This window comes from Falco punctatus (genome assembly GCF_963210335.1).
Source record: "Falco punctatus genome assembly, chromosome: 4".
In the NCBI taxonomy this organism is placed as follows: Eukaryota; Metazoa; Chordata; class Aves; order Falconiformes; family Falconidae; genus Falco; species Falco punctatus.
The window spans coordinates 63,494,581-63,509,282 of record NC_137583.1 but is presented as its reverse complement, the minus strand read 5'-3'; the positions used below and the strand labels follow the sequence as shown (position 1 = coordinate 63,509,282).

At 35.5% G+C, this 14,702-nt stretch overlaps 1 long non-coding RNA gene across 1 annotated transcript in view; it reads right to left on the bottom strand.

Moving 5' to 3' along the window:
- Positions 1–510: 510 nt before the first annotated feature.
- The window catches only part of LOC308062894, a 41,212-nt gene continuing 27,020 nt past the window's right edge, over positions 511–14,702 (bottom strand). Inside the window, exon 2 of the long non-coding RNA XR_013927737.1 lies at positions 511–12,008. This is a non-coding gene — a long non-coding RNA (uncharacterized lncRNA). The remainder of the gene's footprint in view (positions 12,009–14,702) is intronic.

The window sequence follows — 14,702 nt, the reverse complement described above, 5'->3', positions numbered from 1 at the left end:
CACTATTGCTGTAAACCTATTTCCATCAGATACCACGACTTTTTTGGTTTTGCCTTTGTGTCCAGCCATTTTGTCAAAGCAGCTAGAGGAGACAAAGAGACTACATACTTACAGTCCCATAAATAAAACTCTAAACTTCCTTTAGGAGTGAAATATGGGTATAGTTTTAGCCTGGAGGATATCAGAACTAGGAGTAGAAACAGGACACAGGGTTTTTATTATCTCTCTGTTTGCGTGGTGCTCACTCTGCTGTATGTATGTTACCTTAATGTTTTTGGGTCATTAAAATGATAAGCCTGAAAAATCCCTGATTCTTTCTTTATGTGAAACATGCATTTTTCTATAATCCACTTTCCTTGCAGCCAGAACCATGAGGCCAAGATGTTCCAGACAATGAGAGCAAGCATGAATTTGGGCACGTAAAGCCGTTTTGAGTGTCATGGCATTAAAACAAGAGGCTGGCATGGTAGAATGAACATGTAATGCAGAGAGGTGAAAGAGAAGTTTGGAATTATTTTATTTTCTCCTTAGAGAAACAAGGTTATAGCACAGAGCACAATCTGATTAAAAGAAATTGAATTCTTTCAGACATTTGCCATTCATAAGGCTTACATATGGGAAGTATACTAAAATACTTATCCTACATTCCTATAGTTCTCTCTCCTTTTAAGTTATCATTGCAGAAGTTATTTTTTTTAAAATTTTTTTTTTGGTTGTACATGGATTTCTACTGTCATAACAGTTACCCCTTTATTTGTCTTTAGGGCTTTATTTCCTGAACATGGACAGCACACATTAATTTTCTTCCAGACTCTTCAGGAATGAGACTAGTGTTTCCTGGAAAAGTCAAACATGGACTGGAGAGCACAGGACACCTGACTGACAGCAAGCACCAAGTTTTTTCTTTGGAGCTGCCCTAATGTACTCCTACATCCCTTGTGCCCTCCCTAATGAACTAATGGAGATATGCTCTGAAGCAGCCTGTGTTCTTGAGAGAAATATTAATGTTGCATTCCATGGGATACTTCAGCTGGGCTACAGAGCAGTCATGACTTGTCACCCTGAAGGAAATTACATTCTTACATTCTTTAAAATTTGTTTTAAATTTAAAATATTAAAAATAAATTTTACAATTAAAATTTTAAGTTTAGAATAAAAATTTGCTGGAAAATATCCTTTCAAGAAAATTTCTGGTGGAAGGACTAGCGAAGAGACTTATGCTCATCTCTAGCTTTACCATCTTTATAGCCTAACATCTGGATTCCTTGGGCCTGTGAACCCTCTTATGGCTGTACTTCCTACAGACATAATTTTTTGCTGTTCTTCTAAAAAGCTTTTAACAAGAAAACCTAGGATGCTCATTTCTTATAAAGACATAAAAGGTAAAGAAATGTTCAGGGAACTATACTGTACTGTATACATGTACCTTCTTAAAGGAAAGCTGGTATTTTCTTACACATATCACTATCGAAATATACAGGAATTTCACATTTTAAATAAAGTTTAGGTACAATTAACCATCTGAATTACTATGAATATAATTCCATATATCAAACACTACTAGGACAAATAAGTCTAAATATCTTCTTATGTTTTTGTGCAACAGAATATTTTCAATCCACGACTGAAAATATTTCTCAAGTGTTACAGTCTGAGAGATTATGTAAATAATTCTTAGACCTATATATAAATATATATTCTTGTACCATGTGTATTTAAATGTATATAACACACAGGTATAAACATTGAGCGTAGAAAGTTTTAAAAGCTTCATGTTGCTGAGACCATCACGTCCATCAAGGATATAAAATATCATTACTTCATATGTACTCAATGCTGCATCCTACATGAGCTTCGTTAAGAAAAGGTGAAAAAAAGAGAAGCACTTCATATCTTCCTTAGATATGGCCCACTTTTTAGAGAAATATGAAAATTATTAATCCATAGATCATAAAAAAGAAGTAAAATTTCATTTATATAGCTCCTACTTGGACTACACAGAAAAGCTCTTCACTCCTCAAGTAGGAACTTGGCCACCAATACCAGGTTAATCTCATCACCTCTTCCTCCTCACCTTTTTTCTAAGGGTTATTTCTATATTTTACTTCAACAGTCATTGAATGAATCACAGAGTATACACTACTTAGCACAACAGCAGTAGGAATGGACTTCTTTTGGCAAAAAGACAGATTGTAAAATAGATACTCAACAGAAAGTATTGATACCAAAATCAGATACAAATGGTAGTGCAGAAAGATCCATGTTATCCTTTTATTAGCTGTCTTGGGTACCAGGGTAAGCTACAGCTCCACCAAGCTCATTGTGAGCCACTTTACCCTGCTGAGGTATGAGTTCAAAGTTCGAAGTAGTTAGTTCAGTTATCTGTACGTGACACTGTGGGATTTAACTGGCTGGCCTGACTAGATCAAATGCAGCAGCATGGGGAGGTGAAGAAAATGGGGTCTTAAATGCAGACAGTTGCCATTGTGAAAAACTTTCAAGGAAAGGATGATAAACTTGAAAACTGAAGGAAAGTAGAGATAAGCAATGGAATTTGTAAAAAGAAGTAATGAAAATGGGAATTGACATTGGAAATTAAAAGGTGGTGTGTTCAGAGTATCAGGAGGGGAAGATGAATTTAGCAGCAGCTGTCTGAAGAAAGCAGAGTTGCAGCGAGACAGGGAGGCTGCTGCATTTGAAATGGACAGTGTTACACCTCCAGCAATGGAGAGAAAAAAAATATTAAGAAAGAGTCTAAGCTGTTACCATCGTTGACTGTAGACAGCTGTAGTGACAGGGCCAGAGACAAAAAAACTGTTACAAAGGTTCACAGTCAGAGAAATGAATCCAACATAAGAGGTACAAGAGAGAACAAATACAGCATGGGAATGGCTCTTCAGTGGCATCATATCTTTGGCTTCATAAAGATGAAACAGCTGAGGCAAACATCATCCCATCTCCCAACAGTCTTCCAACATCATAACCCTGCCAGTAATTTTTATTATCAGTTCTGTCTCCAGGAAAGAATCTGATCAATAAAACATATTTTTTAACTGACTGCTTAACACAGTATGAACAATGACATTTAGCACTTACATATCAGCTTACGTTCGTGCTGCTGCACGCACATTGACTAATTAATCAATAAAAATGAAAGAAGGAAACCCTTGCTTTCTCCCTGCCTAACTGCTGTCACCTGCATTAACAGCAGGGAGGGTTTAACAACAACTCAATTTAATAAATTGAAGATCTCTCCACTAATGTCGCTTTGACTTGTACTCTTGCCTTTTACATGTTTTATATATGTGTGTCTGTAATAGCACTCTTTGTCTACACAGTATTTTGAATATTCATTTAACAGTAATGTCACTTAGAAATCTCTCACCCTTGTCTCGGAGCACTCAGGAGTGGGTACAGTGATGTCTCAGTGGCTAAATGTCACAGATAGAATGAAAACAGTGAAGCAAAGAAATCATGCCTAAGAACAACCTGATTGAAGGAGAACAGGATTTTCTGGAAGGGAAGAGCTGTTAGCAATGAAATAACTTTTTGAAAATTAGAACAACACTTTCTACCTGTGGGAGAAGGTCTTCAATATTGTGAAAATAAGGGGGGAAGAAAAGAGGTCTCTAACAGGAGGGAGTAAGTGCCATTGCTCAGGAGAAACAAAACAGCTAACTGCCCGCCTAAAATGCCACAGTGTCCCATGAATCTGCAGGTGACAGTGTCACAGTGCAATTAACTGGCACTAACATAGTCTTAAGCATGGCCAAGGCCTGTGCTGTAAAACACTTTGAGACCAGCTAGACGATGTAGAAATAATAATTTAAATAGAATATCCATGTTTTTTTAGTTTAACGTTTGATCCCTGAGGCCTCCTTCCCTGGAGTAAATCTTGGTGAGAGTCTTGCTGAATCTCTGTCACCAGCCCTTACCTTGGTGCCAAGAATCGATCTTAAGAGTATTTCAAAAGAACGCAGAGGTTGTTCATCGAGTATGATGCTAACCTATGTAGAAAAGGAAGGAGGATAGGTCAGTAAGTAATTAGAAAATCCTTTTTTTTTCTTCATTATTATTTTTCATGTTGAACAATTTTTTTTGAATGACACATCTAATTTTTATCTCATATGAATTCTCTTGTGAATTTTGTGTGGAACAGAAAAGATAAAACTTCAGTCTCAGTGATCTTATCAAATCCTGTTTCAGTTGCTAACGGGAATTGTGAAATGCTTTAAGTATGCAAACAAATACATACGTTTCTTCTCTTGCTGTAAGGATACCTATTTTGTGTTTCACAGTACAGTTATTATGCGTGTTCAACGATTTTAAAGTGTTCCCAAAAGTGAAAGCACAGAAAATTTTAGGCCAATCTGACCAAGATAGTAGCTTATTATTTTGTAGGAAAAATTCATAGTCCTACATCTCTAATTCTTCACTGTAGATTGGCTGCTTTAGGACAGACCAAGCACTGCAGGAAATCTAATCCTATATATTTTAAAGGAGCGCTGCTAAAGAAAACAAGACAGGCATTTTAAGTGCTAAGACAAGAAAAGAAATACTGGTGAATACAAGTTCCAGGAAAGGAAAGCTCAGAATAAGTCAATACAGGACAGTAAGATTAATGGGTGGCTGGAAGGTGGACTTTAAATGGAGAAGAGAAAAAATGCATTTCCAATACAAAATTGCCTTCCATCAACATGTCAATAAATGGTTCCAATTCAAAAATGAAATTGCAGGCTTCTGAGGATTGCTTATTACTAATATTACAAGACAGTGTAGGAAATATGCAGAAAGTGTCTGTGAAAACTAATATTGAGACATTCAGTCATACAGGGGATTTCACCCCTCATTATTTTTGACACTATTATTAAGTGTACTGCCATTGTTCCTACAAGAATCATGGGCCAGCACACCACTGTGTTAACTGCCACATAGTTTGATGCTAGAAAATGCCTGAAATGTTAGCTAGTTGTAACAGTTGCAGAAAGCGCTTACTGTTTGTGTTGTTCCAGCACACATCTTCCCCTGTGGACTCTGTATGAACTTATTAAAGTTATATAGTATTTTAAATGTTCATGACACCAGGTCATGTAAAGTATCATAGAATCATAGACCAGTTTCAGCTGGGAAGAATTATTTCATTAAAAGTCTAAGTTTTTACCCAGCATTACCCATTCATTACCAGTGAAAATATGTATTGCTTCAAATACTCCTAAACATTATCATCATCCTTTAATTCTGTGTAGTGCAGTAAGTTCCCAAAACCAAGGGTTTTAGCATAGTCTTAATACCCTTGCATGCAAAAGACCAGTAGAAATTGGGGACAAAAATCTGAGTATAAAATCAACATAATCTTTACAGTTCCCTGTGATTCTAAACAGTTTTAAAAATATCTCATGGGTGTCAAGGCAGTTTAAGATCTTTACAGAGTAATATGTCTGTAAGGCCATTTGTTTTGAATTAATCTCCTGACAATGGAAGATGGGAAGGGAGAAAGAAGGAATGGTGAGGGAGTTGGTAATTCTATCAGCCAGCAAATTAGTTATGAAAACTCAGGTTACAGGAAGGACTGAAGATCCATTTAATGTATAATTAAATATCCTTTTTAACACATAAAGCAGATATAAAACCAACAAAAGGAAGCAGGAATTGTTTAGCACCAAATATGCTGAATGAAATGGAGATTCCTTTGATGTGAAGGAATGAAACAGATTTCTGAAATCGCATTATCTCAGTCTGAAAAGAAAAGGCCTCCTTCCCAGCACACTGAAATGTAAGATATTTCAAGAGAGGATAACAACAAAGACTAGAATGAAGCCAAAGTAAAGTCTATCTATGGGTATAACTGTGAAGGATTATAATATAAAGAGACAGTCCAGAGCTGCAGACTGTAATACAACTGAGAAGAATTGAAGCTTCTGGTTTTTGCTTTCCTGGTGATTAAAGATCATGAAAGTATATACAAATAAAAATGAAAGAATAAAAAAAATACAAGTGTGAGGCAGGCAGAGATGTTGCAAAAGGCATAAAGGATGATGGGGAAATGCAAGTTATCTAAATATATATTTGGATTGAAATTATACTTCTAGCCAATATGGGATTGTATACATACACATGTACATAAATATGTATGTATGTACTTATAAAGTTAAATATAGACTTTTGCAACAGCACACAGTGGGAAATACACTTTTCCACAGTTACAAAGCTGATAGATATTCCTTGAAAGGCTTTTACAACAATTGTCTTCTTTTGACCTCACAGTGGTTATGAAATGGACTGTAGGATGCACTGTGAGGTGTACTTGCTTTGCCAGGCATCTGAAAAGGAGTTGTTTTTCTGCTGCTTTTACTTCAGCTGGATGTAGCGTAGTCTGTGATCTAAAACTGGCTTCATGAATCTCTTTTCCCAGAGGCCAACAGAAAGTCCTCCGACTGAATCCTGTTTCCTGTCTCTTACAGAAGAAGTTTTCTGGAAGAATACTCTCCAGTGGACCCAAGAGTTTGGCTTTTCTTTTTTCTTTTCCTTTTATTTTTTTTTCAATATGAAATATTCAGAGTTTAGTGACTTCCTAAGTATGTTGCAAATGACTAAATAATTAACCACTGTAAACATTTATATGGCAGGGTGACAGATACTTACTCATCAAAAACCCTAAAGCCAGAATAGGATATGGAAGGAGAGCAATATTTTTCTGAACAAGTATTAAAATTACGATGACTGTCTAATTGTTTTTCAGAGTCCAGCTGTATAATTATAACAGCTCTTTCTTGAAATTTCATGTCAGCTTGATATCTTTTGCAGACATAGCAAACTAACATTTCCAGGGCAAGGAAGGAATAACAAGACATTTTCTGGAGCTGAATAATTGTAAGAGGTTCTTCTTAAATTATTTTATGAAGTTAAAGTTTTAATTTCAATGGTATTTAAATGACTTAATAGGGATTCTTTGTCCAAATATCCTTCCCAGCAAATGTGGGTTTGATCTTACAAGTTCTAAAAGTGTGTTCTGTGCATTGTGGTCTGTCTTTACTGCTCAAAGCTGAATTAAGCCATTTTCTTTTGATTTATTCAAAATGTAATAGAAACACAGGATCATTCTGCCTAATGTAAAACTCTTTAAAAACTCTGAGCAATATGACTGCATCATCTGGCTGGAAAGATGTTGCAGGTTTCTTCACTCTTTTTACCAGGAATCTTTTACTAAACATGCAAACATAATAGTCAAATTGCTGTAAATGTTCACTTCATTACATGAAATATAACAAACCTCTTTTGATTCACATCTTAAACGTTGCTTTGCAGTTCCTAATGTTTTAAATCATTCTGTTTTGAGTCATACAGTATTTTCATATAATTTCTGAAATATATTTAGACAATTTGGGCACATTCCTCTCATACAATTTAACCAAACTGCCTAAAAAGAGGCAAGTTCACATCCCTGCTCCTACTTGATTTTTCCCTTTCAAATATCAAAGAACCAGCTCAGCTTTGTTAGCAAGCAGCATTGCCAGTTTTTTGTTCCAGGTAGTTCAATTTTTTGTTCCAGGTTTTCCAGAAGTCACATGCTAGTATTTCGCACAGTGCTAAATGTGGTGAATTGCAACACTGTCTTTGGAGTATGGGTGGAAGGACATCTTCCTTTCCCATAATGTATTGTATAGCCACCCAATTTAGGCACAAGATTCCTCAAGACTTTGTAAAGGTGGTATTTCTGGCAGCTCGTACGTTCTTCTCTCAACCATTCCTGAGCCTAAGGCATCTTTTATGTGTTCTTAGTTCCTGGAAAGATTATCATATATTTCAAATGCACCTTTTTACATTTTTAGCATTCCAGGATTTGGAGTGTAATGATACATATTGCAGTGATGATCAGATAATTTATTTGATTTGATAAAGATCAGAGACTTGAGTGCAGAGGGTGGAGTGAACAGTAATCCAAGACATGCTGTGGGTGTCAAGGCATTTGCACACTATGATGCAGTCATTAAGATACATATTTAAAAATAAATTTTAAAAAAACCCACAAAACAAAACCAACCCTATTTCTGGTTTGGAGCTTCTAGAATATATTTTAAATGAGCATATTATGCTTTTTGTCTCTAGCTGTCTATCATAATCATTACAGAAGTCATTAAGGATACCAGGTGGAGATGATGTTCCAAGATATTTACAGCTTTCCATTAGGGGAGGTTCAATTTTACGCTGAAAGCTTAATCAGAAGTTTTTAAAATTTCATTTCTCTAGGTTTTTTTTTTAAGTGAAAGAACTATGATCTTGCCTTCATTCGATTATAGACAGCTGATGATACTTCAATACTTCAGGGATGTTACCCTGATTATTACAGCACTTCATGGGTTTTAATTCAGATTTTAGTACTTTCATTGAAAGTCACGACGTTTTCCAGTTTTTAATACTTTAATTCCCTCACCTCTTCAGAAAACAATAAAGAAAAAGGACTTCTTACTCTTATTTCTCACATTAAAACTGGACCTATGAAGTACTTTGAAAGCAAAGAAATTCAGTAAAGATAGGAACATAAGTTTTGTGGGTGAAACTTACCTGTTAGCTTATCTGAAGTTAACAGGTTTTTCACATTAACTAGTAGTACTTTACAGGTTGGCAAATTTCTTGACAAAGTATTGAGCCTAAACCTACAACACCTAAGTTCATTAAAAAAATATAAGAAAAATATATGTCAGATGAAAAGAAAAAAACCAGAAAACTAGTAATGGGATTTGCAGGTTTCGGTCATCATAGATTCATGGAGAGACAAGTCTCTTTTGGAGGTGTGACAGTAGTGGGACTGTAATAACCATGGAATAAAATACAGTGGTGGTTATTTGGTGTTAATAGGATTCTACTTTTGTGAAACATGCTGGGAGATTTAGAATAGGCTACAGAGGCAGAATGACACAGATTGGATTTAGCTACTAGTTTCGTATGAATTTATGGGGACAATAAAGCAGGTGAAGTCACACTTGACAGTTTTAGGGGATCGAAACAAGGGAGTTCCAAGGAAAAAGCTATATAAAACATACACTTAGAAGGACAAAGTTCACAAAACAACAATAGAAAAATGTGCACTTCCAAAAGGAAATCGCAGCATTTAACATTTCATTTTTCTTAAAGGCTTTTACAGATTTTTTTTCTAAAACGACGGGTCAGTAGTATTAACATTTTACATAAACAAATTGACCACTAACCTGTTGCTTTTTTGAATGCTGCTTTTCTATCTGTGTTATTTATCATCTACTGCTATAATGTGATATTTTACAACATTGATAAAATATTACAGTATGTTATTGGTATGTGTTTACTATGTTACTATAATAATCATGGTAAAATAATAGGGAAATTTGTCATGCAGAGTAAATGAAGAGAAAAAACACAAAACAGTGACTTAATCTTTTTATAATTTATTTTTTTTATAAACAGATTAATGAATTTCACCACTATTTGTCACAAGATATCCAACAGAGTGCTAACTGGCCACCTGAAAGAATAGTAACGAGGTGGTAACTAGCAGTGTAGCTGGGAAGCAAAAATGTGTACAGAAGTCCAAAATCTTACCCAAGACTACATTTTTTCTAACCTGTAAAACTAAATAATGAGTTACTAGATTTCTGGAAAGATTAATATTAAATTCAGCTTTTTTTGGAATAAATATTGAATACTAAAAGTAGAGTAGGTTAGAAATTATGAAAGTCCATGGACAAAGCAGCCTTTGCTGTAATCTTCTAGCTTCCTCCTTTTGTTTTGTTGCTTTCTTTGGAACTTCCAGCTACTACTGAGTGGACTGAACAGTAGTGCAACAGCATCCATACAAAATACACAAGCTACATTTTTACTAACATCTTACATAAAAGTCTTTCTGACCAGCATCTGGCAAAGATTGTACAAGACAGCTTATTTAAAAGAAGTAAAGAAGAGGAGAAAAAAAAATATAGAAAAAGCAGTTGGTTGGAATATTGAGAGATGAGCTTAAATGGCAATGTACTGATTGATGTATACAGGAATTACCTCAGCACAGGGATCTTACACTTTATAGGTGTGAACAAAGAAAAGTGAATATGTAATGGTATATTCTAACATTTTACTCAGTATAACATATAGATTTCCTTCTTTAAGTAGGGCTAGAGGAAGTGAATATATATGTGTCTATGCATGTGAAGAGAGATATAAAAAAGATTTATTTTGTTTCTGAGTATGTGACTATGACCATTTTATAATTATGAAATGCATTCACACCAGACAGGTCAAAGCATTTCTAGAACTATCTTTCTCCTGTCTTATTTTCAGATTGGTCATGGGCATGATTTGATACATTTTCAAGCCCTGATAGTAATATCAAATGGCCAATCAAAAGTTCATTATATTTCTAAAATTAGGTCCTTTGAGTATTTTAAGGTGGATAAAGTCTACTTCTTCCAAATTGTCTCATTACAACTGTCAGAAAACTTTCCCCAACTCTGATGAATTCAAACATATGTATTAATGATGAGAAGCATGAAATCTGGTAGCTTTGGACACTTTCTAACTTGACTTAATATTATTTATTAAATAATTCATTCCTGGCTGTCCTCATTTGTTTCTTACTTTCAAGTTACATATCAAATTTAATTTGGGTCTGTAGCTATTTCTTTTTTAACAACACTCAGCAGAAAGATTTTTCCAGGCTCTTACAGCTTTACCAGAGGTATACATCTGGGTGATTAGAAGAAATGCATGGTTGAGCCAAGATATTTGCATGGGTAGGTGGGAAACCATGAGGCAAATTAAATGGCTCCATTTGCTAAAGCCATTTAAAAAATACGTGTCACAATGAGGAGTACAGTGTATACAAGGATTCAAAGGTAATCGAGTGCTGTCATGGGGAATGCAAAGATTAGGGATGTTAAGCAGTGCAGGCTACGTTTGTAGATTAGATGACAACTAGCCCTTAAAATCTGCAGCTGTTGGTAATGCCCGAGACAAAGGAAACCCTGGAGGGTATACAAGTACCATACATGCTGTGTTTGAAAGACTTGCTTTTTATTACTTTTAATTTCATGAGCACAGGATTTTCTTTGTTTTCACTGTCTTTCTTGACAGTCAGACATGATACATTTGCTTTATACAGGCAGATATCCAGCAAAGCAGCGTAACCATTGCAATGCTGAACACTGCAACATTTCAGACTTTACAGCTCAGCTCCTGGAGTAGGATAAAGCAAGCTGATCTTTGTTTCCAAGGTCCTAGTACATTGAATAGGTAAACAGGTATTAGACTGGGATTCAGAAAAAGTACAATATATGCACCAAAGAGAAGCATGCCTGAAGCTCTGCTTCATAACATCTTGTCTTACAGCTGTTGAAAAGCTGAACACAGAAGAAGGCATTTTGATGCAGGGTAGGCAAACAATTGCAAAATATCTCTTTTCCCCCAAGGAAAATTTTCATTCTTTTTTCTTACGTTCCATCCTGGGAAAATCAAGTGGGGAACTCGTTTTTGGTCATTTTTGCTGTTATGTATTCTTCATGTCTGGAAATCAGAATTAAATTCAGTATATTGATAAAAACTACATTGCATAAATATGGGGTAGGTGTGCTTGTCAATGCAGTGATTCTTTGGGGCAGAAAATATTTGAAAGGCTAAATAAAAAGGAATTTTATGAACCCTTGACTAAATCTATGATTGTCATTGACAGAAAGACTGAATCTGCTTTTCATCATATATTTAACTCCTCCATGTGGAAATTGACTTCCATGGCTAAAGTCTGAAATTTTTTTCTCTACACTGAATTGCCACAATGTGGATATGTCATTATGAACTTGTATGCATGAATGCATGTTTCTGCATACATGTGCAAACTTACATCCCATATTCCATGCACTTTTATTCTGGGTAAGTCCTGTTGCTTGATAGGTGAGTGGGTCCACATCCTCAGGGTGAAGAAATCTTCCTTCTTTTTAAGTGAAACGTTGTCAGGCAGGGCTCAAAATGTTGGCTCCTTAGGAGGAACAACTCTGGAAGTCAGAACAACCCAGGGTTCCACAGGGGACCTCATTCTCAAATGGGCTTAAGTGCACATAAATGAAAGAATAATACGTACAAATACAAACACAAAATCTGTATTCAATGCTTTTATAAGGGGAATTTTTTACACTTAGCTTTGAAAATCAAAGCTGACTGAAATAATTGTGATATACAGGAAAATTGCCTAACACCAGAGAAGAGGGCAATGGAGGTATTTTTAAATTCACCTCCAGTCAGCCAATAGTCTAAGCAGAAAAAGAGGTGTGGGAAATCCCTGAAAACAAAAAGATCCCTTTCCCACAGCTCTATTCATAATTCAGGAAGGATGTTAATAAACTGAAGAGGGCTCAGAGAAAAGCTGTCATTAAAGGACTTTGCAGTGTGCTTCTAAAAGAATGAAGGCTCTCAGGCTGTTTATCTTACCAAAGAGGTTAAAGGGCATGCTTCCTACACAGAAGAAATTTGACAATAAAGAGCTCTTCAATCTACTGTGTAAAGAGACAAAACAAGACCCAGAATGAAGTTTGACAAATGAAGATGGGAATAGTAATGCAGTTTTTAGTGAATGTAATTAACTGCCTGAACAACTTAGGAAGAATTTTGGTTGCCTCCATGTCAGCAACAATTGAAACAGGATATTTCTCTCAAGGATATATTATATGGGAAATGTGTGACCTGAAATGCAAAATTTCAAATGGGAATCACTGTGGTCTCTACTGGATTTTAACTCTACAGTTTTATATATATATATATAAATATATAATAGCTTGCTTGTTTTGTGATTGCTTTTAGTGAGTCCAGGTTTTCATTGTACATTAGCTTTGTTATTTTTTCCATATTGTGGATCCCATAGATTAGGAATTCTGAAGTGTATACATAGATTGGTTCCAGATATACAAGCCACAGATAAAAGAAAGAAAATACAGATAGCTGATTTTGAAGCAAGTGTGGCTTGACTACTGTAGAGTCAACAGATCATGAAATTACTGGCAGAACCATTTTCTTGGATGGTATTTTAAAATGTAAGTTCATAGGAAGTCATAGGTGCTAAAATTAACGTGTAGCTGCTTTCAGTAAAAAAATCAAAACACACTGTGAACTAAGCTTGTCTGGAGTGAATTGATTATTGATCAGTTGTGTTCAAGTCTTTAGTGAACTTATAAAATATGTTTTGGAGTTTGTTGGAAAATAATCTTTTCTATTCAGTGACCACTGCATAAGAAGAAATGAATCTAGGGAGCCCCTTCTATCTTTCATGCCTCACAAGGTAGGCCATGTCCAGGCTATGGTTCCTAACATCAGTAGTTTTACCAAAATGTCATGCTACAGCATGTACTTATAGCATAATTCTGTAGCTCTTCCTTCTTACTTTACAGACCCAAGAACACATCTTTATGACTTCTATGCTTGACTAAGGAATATGTAATCAGAAGTTGTCGATGACTTTTTTTTTTTTTAATGCAACTTTTAGTATGCAATTCAGGAGTATAACATAAATTTGCAAGTTTTTTTTTAAATTAAATTTCACTAAGATTTCAGGACGTGTGACTCTTGAATTTCCAGTCATCTGTTACTCTTATTCATGCTGACATTTTAATGTGATCATCTGAACTTTCAACTGTAATATAGAAATTGTGCCTTCTTGTATTTAAAGAATGGACACATGATGTGCGTGTGTGTGTTTGCATGTGCACATGCATGTCTGTATATATATATACACAAACACACAGTGAGAGGCAGGCAATCTGGCATTTGGGCTGTGCTATAAATGCATGCCATGTGGTAGTTGCACTGTAATTGTAATATTTGTAGGCACATGGTACAGCCAAGAGTCTGTGATGTCATTTCTGTTACAGGCTTGGTGTCTGAGTGGGTCTTGCTTTCTCCATGCTTCTTCCCATTCTGCCAGGCTCAGTTAATGGCCCCTGAGGAAATTCTTCCCTGCTGAAAGCCAAGTAGTGTTTTAATCTGTCACTGATAAGAAGTATTTTAAATGTCTTGAAGAAAGGAGGAGAAGTGTACAGTAGGTCCTGTCCCTTTTCCAAATGCTGTTGAGTCTTACACATTCTGTCATCCAGGCCTTCCCAATAAACTAGTACTACTGGATAACAGCCAGACAGCTGATATACTACAATCACTGTCTGCAATGGTAACTCCTAGTAGCCTTGTGTCACTTCATCTGACCTTTAAAATGTATTCATACTGAGAGTTTAAGTTGGAATGTTTTTGCATTTATTCCTATCTAGTGTAATGTCTCTAATGTTTAAAATCAGGATTCTTCAGAACTGCTATAAAAAAATAATGAGAGTATTAATTACTTCTGAAAGAAAATAGTGGATTGTTTTTGTTTGTTTGTTTGTTTGTTGTTGTTTGTTTTTTTGTTTTTTTTTTTTATTAGATGGTCCAGCTGCTGGAAAGAAGGATGAATGCTGCTTGAGAAGAGTTTTTCCTTTTCACAAATTGTCAACAAGGTGATTGCAGATGGGCTTGATCTTTTCTGTTCTAGAACAACACAAAGGAACCTCCAACCTGGAAGATGCAGTTGCCAGCAGATCTCACTTCAGCTGAGGAATTGTTGACTCACAAATCAACACAGCGGTTTCTCAGCTGCTCTTTTTTCAATATTGAGACAGCAAGAATGACCATAATAAATAAAACTGGTAATGTCTATGTACTGATGATAC